The 16,143-nt window shown below is 38.5% G+C and overlaps 1 protein-coding gene across 2 annotated transcripts in view; it reads right to left on the bottom strand.

Annotated features, from left to right (window-relative positions):
• Nucleotides 1-16,143, bottom strand: part of Ziz (dedicator of cytokinesis protein Ziz) — a 319,014-nt gene that overhangs the window by 109,535 nt on the left and 193,336 nt on the right. The gene's annotated exons all lie outside the window — the stretch shown is intronic.

Here is a 16,143-nt window from a genome sequence, read left to right as displayed (position 1 = left end):
CTTAGGATCTTCTTTCACAGGACAGGCGGCCTTTGCGTGAGAGGAATCACCGCAATTCATGAATTTAGCTGGCATGCAGCAATTATTGGTTCCGTGATTCCATCCCTGGCACTTACGGCACTGCGTGAGGTTTTGGAAATTTCCTACTTCACTCGGAGCTTTTTCTAAGGCATTAAGGTTGACTAGACTTGAAGTGAACTAAATAAAAATCATTAGAAATCCTGTTACGCGAATCGCCAGGACGGGATTTCATTTTCATTTCGATTACTTGGACTGGCTCAACTCAAAGTAATTATGTCAATTCATCTTTGATCTGATCCAAGGATTCATAACTGGGCTGACCTTTCCAGACAACGTTCAAAGCACGTTCAGTTTTGGTATTGTAAGTGAAAAAATTGTGTTGATTCTCAGTAGGATACTTGAGAAGACGTTTGAATCCGTCCAAGGTTTCAGCCAATACACGGGATTAACCCGACGGCCAATTTTAAGTGAAAACTTGAATTTAACGAAGTTCAAAAGCTCCGTGCGCAAACTATGAAAATCGGAAGTGGTTACCACAATAGGAGGGACCTTTTCCTTCTTGGCATTAAGCCGGGAAAGTCTATTAGAAGGAATTTGACTGGAATTTTGCCTGGATTATAGATCATTGCCATCATCCGTGAGTTTATCAGACTGATTGCTCAAATAAATTTCATCAGAAAGGGGATCAAGAGATTGCCCTTTTCTTTTTCGTTTAGGCACCATGGCGGTAGTAAAATTTTTATACAAATCGAGCAGATTACTATAAGAATCTGAAGGATCGAAGAGGAATTTTCCAAATCGATATCCAAGTAGGATTACCTCGGGTAAGGTCCAAACAAGAATCGAAGAGGAATAAGAATCGAACAAAGCAGAAAATTTACAGGTAGTTGTGCTGTTTAAATTAGTTGTAGCTTTAGGTAGTAGTAACACTTCCTTCAGGAAAAAGCAAATAGATCCGCACGACAAGAGAGCACGATGCGGACTGAGGAGTAAGTCTTCTTTATTTTCCCTCCAGGGTCATGGAGGAACTTTGGGCTCACTTTCGAATACTTTGATCTGGTATTTGATGTTCTCTAGTCCCTGAAAGTTCTGCCCTCAAGATCCATTGAAAGTGCACCATGATCTACTGAAGTCACCCTTTGCATCTTCAATCGCACTTCAATCGAGACCTCCACCGCCCGCAGTCGTGAAAAATGCGAATTGTAGTTTATAATTAAAACCAGCGCATATGCCATTTAGCCAGAGTATTCTGCGAAGCTTTGAACAAAACAAAAGCAGCAGCACCCGAAAAATTTCACCCGACAGGGATGTGATTAACTCCTTTGTCGTGGCTGCTTTCCTGCTTGTCCCTCTTGGTGTAGGAAGGAAGGTCGTTGAGGCCGAACAAAAAAAAAGAGAAGGAAATGAGATCAAATTCAGCGGTAAAGGTAGCAATTAGCAACAGCAGCGCCAGGAAATTTAACCCCTTCCGATGCTCTCGCGGCCTGTGTGTGTGTGTGTGTGTAACCGTGAGTGTACCTATAGCTTTCATTATTAGGAAACTGAGGCCCAAATTTTATGCTGTTCGTCGTCGTCGTTGTTCCCTTCGGAGGAGAGCATAATAATCACACCATCAAATGGTAATCAACGTTGTTGCCAAGGTATAATAGCACCACCGCCACGGCGGAGCCCGGTGGTTGAAATGGGAGCGTTAGGGATTTTTTGTTCGGTTCCTGTCGGTAGTTTTTAGCCGAAGAAAGAATGCGAAAACTCAAATTAATGATATCAGGGTAAAATTATTTTAATTAGTACCTTGCGAGCGAACCAAACACAAAAGATTTCTTCGCCAGACGGTTGAAGGAACTTCAAGGGAAACGTTTTTTGTTTTGTTTATTAGGATGGGTTAATATTTTATCGGGAAGTATTGAAATCATTTGCTCGCAACGGGAGCTGTGTCCACTGTACATCGGAGCACCCTAGCATAATAACGGCTGCGTGATCATGCGATCAAGGACGAGAGTCAAGTGTTCCTTCTCTCCCGCTTGGATGAGCCCTCAGAGATCCAGAGCCAGAAACAGATCGCCCAACCTTCTGCACGTCCGTATGCAGGAATGCAGTTTGGGTGCAACAAAATTAGGCCGCAGGCCCGATATTGAGCCTGGGCTGCATTTTTCGTTCCGAGGATCGGATCGGGGAAATAATGGAAGAAGGAAGGACGTCTCTCCGGGGCAGTGTATCGATTATTAAACGCAATTATTGCACGATTCAGCCACGGAATTGCGGTATTAATTATGGTGTGTGTGCGTAAAGTGCATATGCGTGGTTGGTGAGGTGTGCTGGGCTGAAGGGAAACGACGACGATGCCGGGGGAAGATACAAATGAGGTAATTGATCTGGGAATTGCGTGGATTATGGGGATATTGGACGATCGTGCTTTCCCGGGAGAAGATTGCGGATCATGATGGGGATCATTTTTTTATGACCCTGGCATGGAATGCGAATGATTATGGTGTGGTAACAATGCGGTTTTGTGGAACGAAAATCATTCATTTTCATAATGATGACCTTATATAATAAATAAAAAATAAAATTTGAAAAAAAAGAAGTATTAATTGGCTTCGTAATGTTTAGTCGATTGAGCCTACCTAGTAAATTCATTGGGAAAAAATAATTTTAATAATTATTAAAATTTGTTTGCCGTAGCATCTTTATGAGATTCGATATTTTTGCAATTGTAGGTTGATAGCCTACACAGTTCGAAAAAGTAGTGTAAATTTTTGTCACTTTGATGCACATAAATGGAGCGTCACATATCATTCAAATTCACATTACAGATCGTGTAAATTTATGAGTCATTTAATGAAATATTCTAAATATTGTTTGTAACCATCCATCTTTGTAAGCAATATTTTTTGCAAGTTGCTAGTTTACGTGAAAAAGAAGTTTACATGCTTCAATTTTAAATGCATGGATATTTACATCACCATTAAAATTCATGATTTTTTGGTGTGTAGACACTTAGAAATACCTAATGTTACACGTGACGGAATCCATCTTTGACATAAAGGATGAGACGTAAACAAACATGTCATGTAAAATTAAGTGCTCTGAGACTGAAAAGTTCATTACTCGACGAAAAGTAGGTTTGATTGAGCTGAATTTCGTGTCTATTATGACTCAATTTTATGTCAAAATTGACGAATGTGTGTAGTCGAGGATTTCCCTTTATGAATTTACTGTTTATGAAGAATATAGGAGGTTTTGAAGTAGACGTTATGAATATTTAGCATGGGTATTATTAAACGACACTGCCGTGTATGTTTCAGCCTTCACCCGCCATGAACATAAATTACAATTGAAAATCGATTAGCAACAATGTTTCATTCCTAACGGCTCGTTGTAGTCTTCCCAGACCGTTGATGATAATGATTCAGCTTCTATGCCACCACTGCGAAAACCATTTGCTCGTCAAACTTTCCACCACCCCCTCCCTATTCCTCGTGTACGACACTGACAGATTCCACCCTGCCCGTAGAAAGCAATCGAATCATACTGTGAGAGCTAATGACCCGTCTAGTTTGCGTCGAACCGAAGAGAGCACAAATCAAAATGTAATAAAATCTCAAGATTTATGTTTCCGTCTCACGCTTTTGCTATAAAAGTATTCATTGATGGGGGGACGTCCAATCGTGTAGAAAAGCTAAATGATCACTTGAATGAGCCTCACCGTGTTGCTGTCCACTTGAACTACCGTCTGCTCAATTGATTCCGGTAGCTGCCCGGGCTCCTCTAAGTCAAACCCAATCCAGCAGCATCAGCAACAGCTACCGACCGAGTAAGTCAGTGAACCAATCATTAATCCCACGAGAGTTCCCCATTCGTCGGCCAACCCCCCTGGCTAATGATCGAATCAGAAGAAAATCATAATTGTGCACAGATTTGTAAAATGCTGAAGCGTTAAAATTTGATTTAATACTCGGCGCTCACAACAACCTCCCGGCCGGTTATTCCTCATTACCACGATGACGACGACGGCCGGCTGTTTCCGTTCCAAGCCTAAGCTTGACCAGCGCACCCGGGGGGTGTTCTGCGCATACGATATAATTGTTGCGATCTTCTGCACTGCCGCTGCTGCCGCTGCCGACTGCAGCCAGTCGCCACAGTTGCTCTCAAGCCTTTTTTGGGGGTATAATCTGATGAAAATCAAGCAAAATTACCTCGCAGCAGCAAGTTAAGGCAATTATCGCGAGACACACTTCTGTCTTGGCCAAGCCAAATCTTCCAAATCCAAACATCCGCAAGTGCATGACGTGAATGAGCTTTCGGGTGCGGTGGGGGAGCAGAAGAATTAAGCTCGAAAAGAAACAAAATTTAATCATAATTTGCCCAAATTATCTTCCGAAATTAGATTCGTAATTACATTAAAATTTAACCGCACATACACACATACACACACACGCACACCTTTTGATCAATGACTGCGGAATAGGTTTAAGCATACACATAAATTGACCTGGCGGGGAGTAAAATACCAAAACAGTGCTGCCAGTGGTTGTTGACTTACATTTCAAAGGTAGCTTAATTTATTTTTTGGTGAACTCACAACTGGATCTCGAATGCAGAGCTCCATCGCCGATTTCAACAGAAATGCGAGAACGTAAGTAGCCTCAAAGAAAGCGCTGGACAGGACATAAGCACCAGAGGCAGACCTAGAGATTTGACCTATATAGGGGCCCTGGTCAAGGCAAAAGATGAGGTGAATAATCATTTTGGCAACACTGTACCAACAGTATAATATCGACGAATTAAATGAGCTATACAATCAATAGCATTCTTGGTGAAAGAAAAAAAAAAACTCGCTTAAAGGTGCCTAACTATAATGCTCTTCTGAATCCCGAAAAAAAAAATCAGTCGAAAAACATTCTAAATAAACGCAAAATTTAAATCCCGCAGCGCTGCGCCGAGGGAAGTGAGGTTAGAAAACAAGCGTTAATAATCGAATAAATTTCAACCGATTTTACATTTTTTTTTTCTCAATTCCAGTGTACGGCAGTTTCTGGTCCCTGGCAGCGATCCAGGTGCTCCTCCGTAATTTGGTGCCGTGGTTGGGGCGAGCAACGAATTCGGTGTAATTAAATTGTAATTAAAACCGTTGTGGTCGCTTTTAGCGTCTCCGACAATGAAGAGCGGTTTGCCCGCTCGATTCAAATGGGGCAGGTTTTTGGACTTTTGGATGGTGGTGATGAAGAACGAAGACGTTCGAAATTGCAGCGTGTAGCGATAGAAACGACCGGATGCTAAAATTACTATTGTTAAAAGTTGTGAATGAAATTGTACGTTTTTTTTTCTTCACGGTGAAGAAGTAGTGCTGGAGAAGAAGAGAAACCTGAAGGTAAAATTTAGCCAGTTGGAGACAAACAGTTTTCTAAACGAAATGCAATTTTAAGAGTAGAATAGGGCTGAATGTGAGCATTTGTTTTTGGTTTTATTTAGGAGATTTTTAGCCACGGGGTAGTTCATCTCTGAAATTCTAGAGCATCTTTTTGCAGAAAAATCTCATTCTAAGACTGCATTTACCACCTGAAGGTAAAAGGTAAAGATGTTCGGAAACAGTAATTTTCCTTTCTTTGAAATTTACCTCAAAACCTCGATGCGATCCTAGAGATTTTCTTGAAACTTTCATCCGAATTTCTTTGGAATACCCCAAAAAATTTCTTTGGAATTTTCCTTGAATTCGTTTTGGAATCTCCTCCATCTCTTGGAAATCTACTCACAATTACCTTGAAGTTTTCTTAAGAACTCACTTTCAGTTCTACTCACAAATTCTATAGAATGCTCCTCAGAGTTACTTTGCAATTTTAGTAAGAATTCTATTTGAATTCTCTTTGGATTTGCCTTGGAATCTCCATCAAAAGTAACATGGAAATCTCCATTAAATCCCAAGGTTACCCTTGGAACTTTACTCAGAACTACCTTGAAAAATTCTTACGTTTCACATGCAATCTTCAGTGTTCACTCGGCTGTCGACAAAAGCAGGCCACTCTCGATGTGTGCCACGCGATCGTCTGTTTTCTTGGCAGCAACCATTGCACACTGGGCAAAAATTGACAAAACCGCGACTAAATTGAATATCTCGGCTGCCAAACGGTTTCAGTCAACATGTTATACATATTCTCAAAGGAAATCTGAATGCTGAATCGATTGGCGGTGGTCTCGTTGGCCGGAGACTTTTGCGTACCGAGATAGAGGGCCGGGATCAACCCGAATCACCGGTAAAGTAGGAAATGCCACTATCTATCGACATAATTTTACACTTTACTTAACGTATATTACTGGAAATGGATAGTACTAAGTATACATGGTGTAAAGACACCAAATACGCCCTCAGGTAAACGCTACTGGCCTAAAGGAGGATCCGGAACGACCGATAAAGTGACCACATTATAAAAATGATCCTAGAGCCTTGCGATTTTTTCTATGTTGTTCAGAATCAAGAGATCAAAGCGTATTTAATATGGAAACTATATTTTGGGGTAAAGTGGCTATATTCTAGTTCTCCGGATAATCTGGATTGACCGATAAAGTGGCCACATTCTAAAAATTGTCCTAGAACCTTGCGATTTAGAAGATAATTCCATGGGAATTTAGAAGATAATTCCATGGGAATTTTAGGAATTACTTAGTGAATAATAAGGAGAGACAACGTTCCTTGGAGGAAAATTAAGAAGACTTACTCCTCAGTCCACATCGTGCTCTCTTGCCGTGCGGATCTATTTGCGATTTGCTGAAGGAAGTGTTACTACTACCTAATGATACAGCTAATTAAAGCAGCACAACTACCTGTAAATTTTCTGCTTTGTTCGATTCTTATTCCCCTTCGATCCTTGTTTGGACTTTACCCGTGGTTATCCTGCTTGGATATTGATTTGAAAAATTCCTTTTAGATCCCTCAGAATCTGCTTAGAAGTCGATATTGAGAAACTTGCTTCTACTGCCATGGTGCCTAAAAGAAAAAGAAAATTGTAATCTCTGGATCCCCCTTCTGATGAAATTTATTTCAGCAATCAGTTTGATAAACTCACAGATGATGGAAATGATCCATAATCCAGATAAAATTCCTTCTAATAGACTTTCCCGGCTTAATGCCAAGAAGGAAAAGATTCCCCCTATTGTGATAACCACTTCCGATTTCCATTTCGTGAAAGTTAAGTTTTCACTACAAATTGAACGTCGGGGTGAATGCCGTGTATTGGCTGAAACCTTGGACGGATTTAAATGTCTTCTCAAGTATCTTACTGAGAAGCAGCATATTTTTTTACTTACGACACCAAAACTGAACGTGTGTTCAAGGTTGTCATGAATGGACTGTCCAGTGGTGAATCCCTGGATCAGATCAAAGATGAACTGACTAAATTACTTGGAGTTGTGCCACTCCAAGTAATCAAAATGAAAATGAAATTCCGTCCTGGCGGTTCGCGCAACGGGATTTCTAATGATTTTTATTTAGTTCACTTCAAGTTCACTAGAACAAAACAACCTTAAGGCCTTAGAAAAAGCTAGCCTTATGCTCCATGTCCGAGTGAAGTGGGAACACTTCAGGAAGACTGGAGGAAATTTCCAAAACCTCACTCAGTGCCGTAAGTGCCAGGGATGGGGTGACGGAACTAAAAATTGCTACATGCTAGCTAAATGCATGAATTGTGGTGATTCCTCTCACGCAAAGGACGACTGTCCTGTGAAGGAAGATCCTAAGAAATTTAAATGTTCAAATTGTGGTGAAAACCACAAATCCAATTTTTGGGAATGTAAGACTCGCAAAGCGATCCTACAATCTCGTTCTAACCGTCAGGTAGGAAACGCTCCACGTTTCCGACCAGGTACAAATTCCTCTGCTGTTAACAACGGTCAGCGAGGAACAAATTCTACATTCGTACCCGTAGGTACAAATATCACCCCTGCTTCAAATGTTTCATCTGTACCTACTCCCCTTGCTGCTAACAATGTTCAGCGAGTTAATGGAGCTACCTATGCTGCTATTGCAGCGGGTAGAAATCAAAATACTAACCAACGTTCTAACGGAAATTTTGACAATTTTGACTTAGGAAGCATTACTGCCCCTAAAATGGAATTTTTACAGAATTCATTAATTGACATGATTTCTGATATGCTTAAATCTAACTCCATGTTTGATGCTATTCAAACTGGGGTAAAATTTGCAAATAATATTGTCATGCACTTCAAATATTTTAAATTTGAATGCTCGATCTCTTAAAGATAATGAAGACGAGCTATTTAACTTTTTGAGAGTTCATAACGTGCATATTGCCGTTATAACTGAAACGTTCCTTAAACCTGCCCATAAGGTTAAAAAGAACGCAAATTACTTTATTTATAGAAATGATCGTCTTGATGGACCCTGTGGTGGCGTTGCCATCATTATTCATAGACGAATCAAACATAAAATTCTTTCTTCATTTGAAACCAAAGTTTTTGAAACTTTGGGAGTTTCTGTTGAAACAAAATTTGGACAACTTACGTTTATAGCTGCCTATTTGCCATTCCAATGCGTATGCCAGCAAAAGAATTTCCTCAAGGGTGACCTCCAGAAACTTACCCGTCATAGGTCTAAATTCTTCATTATTGGTGATTTTAATGCAAAACACCGCTCATGGAATAATGCTCAAAGCAATTCCAATGGTAATATTCTGTTTGATGATTGTTCTGCAGGTTATTACACTATTCAATATCCAAACAGCCCAACATGCTTTTCTTCTGCAAGAAATCCCTCCACTATTGATTTGGTCTTAACTGATTCATGTCAACTTTGTAGCCAATTGGTTACCCATGCTGACTTTGGTTCTGATCACCTTCCAGTAACTTTTGAAATATCCCAAGAAATAATTTGTAATCCCAACAGCTCTACTTTCAATTACCATAGAGCTGATTGGGAGCAGTATCGAACATTTATGGAATATAACTTCGATCCAAACATTCCTTTGCAAACCAAAGATGAAATTAATTATGCTCTTGAATCTCTGACTACTTCTATAGTTGAAGCAAGAGCTGCCTCAGTACCAAAATGCGAGGTTAAATTCGATTCAATTATAATAGACGATGATCTTCAGCTCTTGATCCGTCTTAAAAATGTCCGTAGGAGACAATATCAAAGAACACGCGATCCTGCCATGAAAGTTATCTGGCGGGATTTGCAAAAACAAATTGAAAAGCGATTCTCTGCCCTGAGGAACAAAACTTTTGAAAATAATATTTCTAAATTAGACCCGAGTTCCAAACCCTTTTGGAAACTCACAAAAATTTTGAAAAAACCTCAAAAGCCTATTCCAGCGCTTAAAGAAGGTGGTAAAATTTTGATCACAAATTTGGAAAAAGCTCAGAAACTTGCTAAGCAATTCGAGAGTTCCCATAATTTCAGTTTGGGTCTTACTAGTCCTATTGAGAATCAGGTTGCTCGGGATTTTCTGAATATTTTCTCTCGGGAAAATATTTTTGATGATTCCTGGGGGACTGATTTGGACGAAGTAAGGTCTATAACTAAAAAATTTCAAAATATGAAAGCTCCAGGTGATGATGGAATTTTCTATATCCTCATCAAAAAACTCCCAGAGAGTACCTTGTCTTTCTTGGTAAAATTATTTAACAGATGTTTCCATTTGGCATACTTTCCTGATAAATGGAAAAATGCAAAAGTTGTTCCAATTTTGAAGCCGGATAAAAATCCAGCTGAAGCTTCTAGCTACCGTCCAATAAGTTTGCTTTCTTCAATAAGTAAACTTTTTGAAAAGATAATTTTGAATAGAATGATGCTTCACATCAATACGAACGCTATTTTTGCAGATGAGCAGTTTGGATTTCGCCATGGGCATTCAACTACTCATCAACTCTTAAGCGTTACCAATTTAATTCGTTCAAACAAATCTGAAGGCCACTCAACTGGAGTTGCTCTTCTAGACATAGAAAAAGCATTCGACAGTGTTTGGCATGAAGGTTTGATTGCTAAATTGAAAAAGTTTAATTTTCCACTTTATATTATGAAATTAGTTCAAAATTATTTAACTGACAGAACTCTTCAAGTAAATTATCAAAATTCCAAATCTAATCGACTACCTGTTAGAGCAGGAGTTCCTCAGGGTAGTATTCTTGGGCCTATATTGTATAACATTTTCACTTCGGACCTCCCTGATTTGCCTTAGGGTTGCCACAAATCTTTGTTCGCTGATGACACAGGCATTTCCGCTAAAGGAAGAAGTCTTCGTGTTATTTGCAGCAGACTGCAGAAAAGTTTAGATATTTTCTCTTCTTATTTACAAAAATGGAAGATTTCTCCCAACGCTTCCAAAACTCAACTTATAATATTTCCACATAAGCCTAGAGCTTCGTTTTTGAAACCTAGTAGTAGTCACATAGTCACTATGAACGGAGTTCCAATTTCCTGGTCAAACCAAGTGAAATATCTTGGATTAATACTTGACCAAAAATTAACTTTTAAAGATCACATTGAGGGCATTCAAGCCAAATGTAACAAATATATAAAATGTTTGTATCCTCTTATAAACAGGAAATCCAAACTTTGCCTGACGAATAAACTTCTAATATTTAAACAAGTATTTAGACCGGCCATGCTTTACGCTGTGCCAATATGGTCTAGTTGCTGCACTACCAAGAAAAAAGCTCTTCAAAGGATTCAGAACAAAATTCTGAAAATGATTTTGAAGTTGCCTCCCTGGTACAGTACAACCGAAGTACATAGAATTTCGAATGTTGAGACTTTAGCACAAATGTCCAACAAAATAATTAATAATTTCAGGCAAAAATCGTTGCAATCCTCAATTGCAACGATTAATTCCCTTTATACTTAGATAAGATTTAGTTTTAGTTTATAGTTTTAAGATATCAATTGTTATACTGACATGCAGGTTAAAAAACCTGTTTAAAATACTGAATTGCCAAGACATGAACAATGTAAAAACACTTAGATATATATCATAACAATTAAGGCTGGTACGTTACTGCAGTAACTGGAGCACCTAGGTTAAAATGAAATGTAATTTATTTTGAATTTGGAACAAATAAAGAGTTAAAAAAAAAAAGGTTTGAGATTGTAATACATTATGGAAAATATATTTAATAAACGGCCTATGTGACGTTCTTTCATTGTTTTTAAAATGGTGTTGATACACCCTTTTATTGTCAACATGACTCAACTGTTAAAATTTGATGATAACACAAAAACTGCAGATACGCTCACAGTGAAGCGTCGTATGTGAAAAAACAAAAGGTGTTTTCACAATTCTCTTAAACGCAATCCCTTTATCCAACTAATAGCACAAACAGATTTAAAAAAATAGCATTAACTTTTAAATAGCATTTAATAATCACATTGCTATCCAATGTTTCTAATTTCATATCCAATGTTATCCAAACCTTGTGTTCACAATCCCTACCCTGCCATCCATTTGTTACAATTTGTTACCCCTAACCTCGAGATAGCCGCGAGTAATCGGCCCCCGCTTTACTAACGTTAGTTTTAAGTAATTTTGTTATCTAAACAATGAATATCGGCTCCGCAAAGCTACAGCAAATGAGCCTGGAAAAATAAACGAATCATAAAAAAAAAAAAAAAAAAAATATCCAATGTTACATACGTCCTTTTGAAAAGTTATACTTGAAATTAATAAACAAAACATGAAATCTTCAGATTTTACATCACGTTATCCTAGAAATTCAGGGTGTCTCTTCATTATGCTAATTAAAATTCCCTGAGTTTTCCAGGTTCTTCCAGGCCTCCAACGGGAAATTTCCAGGCAGTTCTGTGTTCTTAAAATTTGAACTAATTTTGGTAATTTTGGTAATTTTGGTAATTTTTGAGATTTCAAAGGAAATTCCACGAGCTTCAAGAAAGTATCGAAAATTTCAGGAAAGTTGCGGGTACTCTTGAGATTCAGAGCTCTTTAGGGGGTTCTGATTTTTTTCAAATAAGCATCGACAACTTCAGAAAAGTCTAGATTTGCGCGGTTGTTTAAAGATCTTGAATAATTAGTCATTTTGTTTCGGGTTTTCATTCCACAAAAAAAATAGATTACAGATTTATCATCATCATCTTTTTGATCTTGGGGTTTGAATCTCCATTAAGACTAGTTTTAGTTTAATATCGTAAAGATTTTTGCCCTGCACGATAGGCGGGACAACTCTATATCTCCTGAAAATGGCCTCCAAAGACCGAACAGTTGAACATAAATCATTTTTGATCTATCGATAAACTAAAAAGCAAATATACGAAAAGTTTAGTATTTTCGAGTTTTATGGAGAGCTGATATTAGACAAGATTACCCGCACCCTAGTTTTAATTAGGGAACACTAATAGCGTTCAAAAATAACAATTATTGGGTTTCATTTAAGTGGGTGCACATGTGAAAAATCAGTAAGTAACCAGCTCACGACAGCTGCATGGAATTCTCCGAGTCGGGAGGAAATCCTATAGTAATATCATCATGAAGCTTTAGTGCGATAATTTATTAGCTAGAGAAAGTTCTGAAGATGATAGATTGATAGTTCCGGCAATGTGAAAATTGAACAGAAGTTGAAATTGAGCGAAGGGCCTCTAATGCGACAATACTAATCAAATGCGCACTCCTTTACCTAACTCATACTTTTATGGATGAGGGGATTAGAGGTATGCCCTTAAATCCACAGAAAAGTCTACTTACGTTTCGCTTGGAATCCTCAGATTTAACATCAAGCTATCCTAGCAATTCTTCCCTTGAAATACTTCCCATGGAAATTCTCATCAAATTAATTAATTCAAGTCCATAAGCGTTAATATTTTTGCTGGGCATTAATTTTAATATTTGGGTCCTCGGAATATATTCAATGTTTGACGCCTTGAATATTTATTTTCATTCCATATTTATGACAATTTCCCTAAGTTTGATCTTAGTAGGTTAAGGATTTATAAAAAAATGTCAAAGTTTAAAATCTGTAGAGATTATTACAATTACACGTTTAAGGATAAGTAATTCAACAAATTAAAACAGAAATTTACACATTTATGTAATTTTATATCGTTGTTCGTTGATGATTTAATTAAATTCGATTGAACTTTTCACTGTGCAGATGCATTAAAAATTCATTATTACTTTGTATAACTTCAACATATGATATTTTTTTTAAATTTGCATGGTAACAGAATCTGAACAATCCCAATTCCAGGTTTTCTCGGTTTTTCCAGGTACTGACATCCTGTCAAGGATCTTCTGAATCTTGTCGTCTGAGAAGTTGTAAATATTGCTTGAATTATTTTTATGACGCTTTCCCATAGGATCATCAAAATTCAGGGAACGTCAGATAAATTATGATAACCACATAACTATTCAGAATGTTGAAAAAATCATATCAGACTTACAGTTGAGTACATGCCACACTACTGGTGAACGCACAACTGTCCCATGTGCATAGGAAATTCCATAGATCGATACGCGGGGAAATTCTAACAAATCTAGAGCACCATGTGAAACGGGCTTCTGAGCCAAATGTCGTCGCAGATTAAGACTCATTCAACCACCAATAGCTAAAACTCCATTGTGAAGGAAATCCACAGCCACAGAATTTAAATCCATAGACCCAAAAAAACAAAATTTAAATGTACACACTATCGACCAAAACCAATTACTCGATTAAACGCTTAGAAAAGCCGTTAGAAGAAGAACAAAAATATTTTTTTCCCTGAAGAAAATGCTAACCGGCATCGAAATTTTGGATAAAATTCAACCGTTTGTTCTAAATTAAAAGGACTACTTAACAGAATATCACAAAAATCATCACTACAGTCGAATCTCCATTCATACTCATTCAGGTAAATCAACAGTAGCATCTGGTAGAGGAAGATTGCTCTGTCAGGTTGTGTAGTTAATAAGTGTACCTGTTTTGTGTTTCGTGAGCAATCGACGTTTCAAGTAGTTGTTTACATTTGGAACATAGTCCATTTTCACATGTTGCTCGAGAAATATTCATGTTAATTTATTTCCGGAAAGTTCTGGTAATACCCAATGAAAATGTCTTCGGAGAAATTCGTCAACTCGTCAAGCATCCACAGGAAATATTACAAGTAAATGTATGTTAATAGTTACGAGTTCCTGAATGAATTTCATCCGAAAGTTTTGTGGAATATTCCGTGTAGTCAAATCAGTTAAATCACTCTATTCCGATATTTAAGAAATGTACATGCAAAAATTAATAAAAGTAATAGAGAATGGAATTGAATTTCTCATGTTTCCGTTGTGAAATGATTGTGTCGATTGAGTTGTAAAAAGTAGAGAAATTTGAGCCTAAAATCATACGTGAAGCAACAACATGTTTCCTGCAATATACAACCCAAACGTGTACATTCGCCAGCTCCTTTCTACTACACTCCCCGCGAGTCACTCGACTGCAGCAACTGGAAAAAGGTGCGAAGAGAACAACTCCGAACGTCGATCTTAATTAAAGTTCGCGTTGGTTTATTGGTGCATGCATTCTCGCTAAGATGGGCGCATCCTCACCTCCAGAATCTCCGAGGCAAAAGGCAAAAGCTTATCGCCGCAATAAATTATGGCAACAACTTTATAATATGGTTTCGTGTTGTGCTGCACCACGCTGTGGAATGGAATGGAGTGCATATAAATTGTACAACCTCTCGAAGGTTGGCGCAGGTATCGGTACTAGATCAAGACGATTTGCTGTCATTAATCTCTCCCGGCTCGTTCTTGGAGGCAACAAACCCAGCCGGCCGAATTATTGATGACTTCATTGCTGCTACGAAAACTCGCTGGCATGGTTCACATGTACCCAAAACATTTGATTCAAATTCCCTGAGCCCACTCTCCCATAGAGCGATCCTTTTTCGTTTGCAAGTCTCGTACCGTTCCCGCTCATGAATGCGAAATGGGATTTGCATTGTTTCATTAATTACCACCTTTGGAAGCTCTCTCTCTCTCTCCCTGCCCCCCTTGGCAAGGCAAGGGAAGGCATACCTTCGCAATTTAGTAATCCTACCAGTGCGGTGTCCGTCCAACACCAATCAAACTCGCAGACCTGCGTGCGATAAAGTTGGTCGTTTTATGACGGAATCCATTCTCACCCAAACCCGTTCGTCGCCATCACCTCGTCATCGTCGTCGTCGTTTTCTTTTTAATGGCAAAATCCCATTTGCATATCAATTAAATTTATAATAATAAGTTTCTTGCCATTTGCCATATGTGGTGTGCATCTTAATTAAATCACGCGAAGTATGGCTGCTTACCGATTGGGAGTTTGCTGAGTGGTGCGCTCAAATACAACACATGGTTCTTACATCGGCTAAGATTTCTGCTCAACCGACGACCGTGTGTGTCATTTGGTGACAAATTGGTGCTACTTATGGGAATTGCTGGATTGGTCTTGTCCTTCTGCGACACGCCAAGGCATGTATGTAAATTAATGAATTCATTCACATTTGATCAGGCAAACGCTTTGCACGGACCAGCTGCCTGCTAGCAGATGATGATTCCCCGTGAGCCTGGATCGGGAAGAAAAATAGCGAGGAACCAGCAGCGGCAGACATAATCGCATTAAGACATATTGCACATCGTGAAAATATTTACAACCGACATTTTTCACTCTGGCACCTTTGACGGTCTACTTAAGCGCTCGGGTGCTCCCCTCACCCGCAGAAGAACTGTTAGTTACACGGATTTGGTTCGGTAAAGCTTTTGGGGATTTTGCTGATTCGAAAAAAATGAAATGAAATGGTCGAAGGCCCGTTAAAAACGGTAATTAAATCTTGTTTGAACTTAAAACCAAAATAAAATGGCATTTTTTTTTCGGTTGATACAAGATTTGAAGAATTAGATGCCACAGTTTCTTATGGTGCAAAAGCTTAAAAAAGTTCAATTTTGTCAAAATTTCCCCAGTCATCTAAAGTAAGATATTTCTACGCTTTTTCTTGATAAAAGATTTGAAGAAACCAACTTCATGGGTCTCATCAAAATCAGTGTTGGCAAAATCATCAATCACATGATATTTTTCCTCTCTTATACGAATATCATGCTTGATATTGATTTTACAAGCTCCTTTGATATTGCGAGACTATTCACAACGTGCGAAAAACAA

The sequence above is a fragment of the Ochlerotatus camptorhynchus genome, unplaced genomic scaffold (assembly GCF_037179485.1).
Source record: "Ochlerotatus camptorhynchus isolate MF236.1 unplaced genomic scaffold, CSIRO-AGI_Acam_v1.1 ptg000316l, whole genome shotgun sequence".
NCBI lineage: Eukaryota > Metazoa > Arthropoda > Insecta > Diptera > Culicidae > Ochlerotatus > Ochlerotatus camptorhynchus.
Note: the sequence above shows the minus strand (reverse complement) of the source record. Positions and strands in the feature narration are given on the sequence as shown.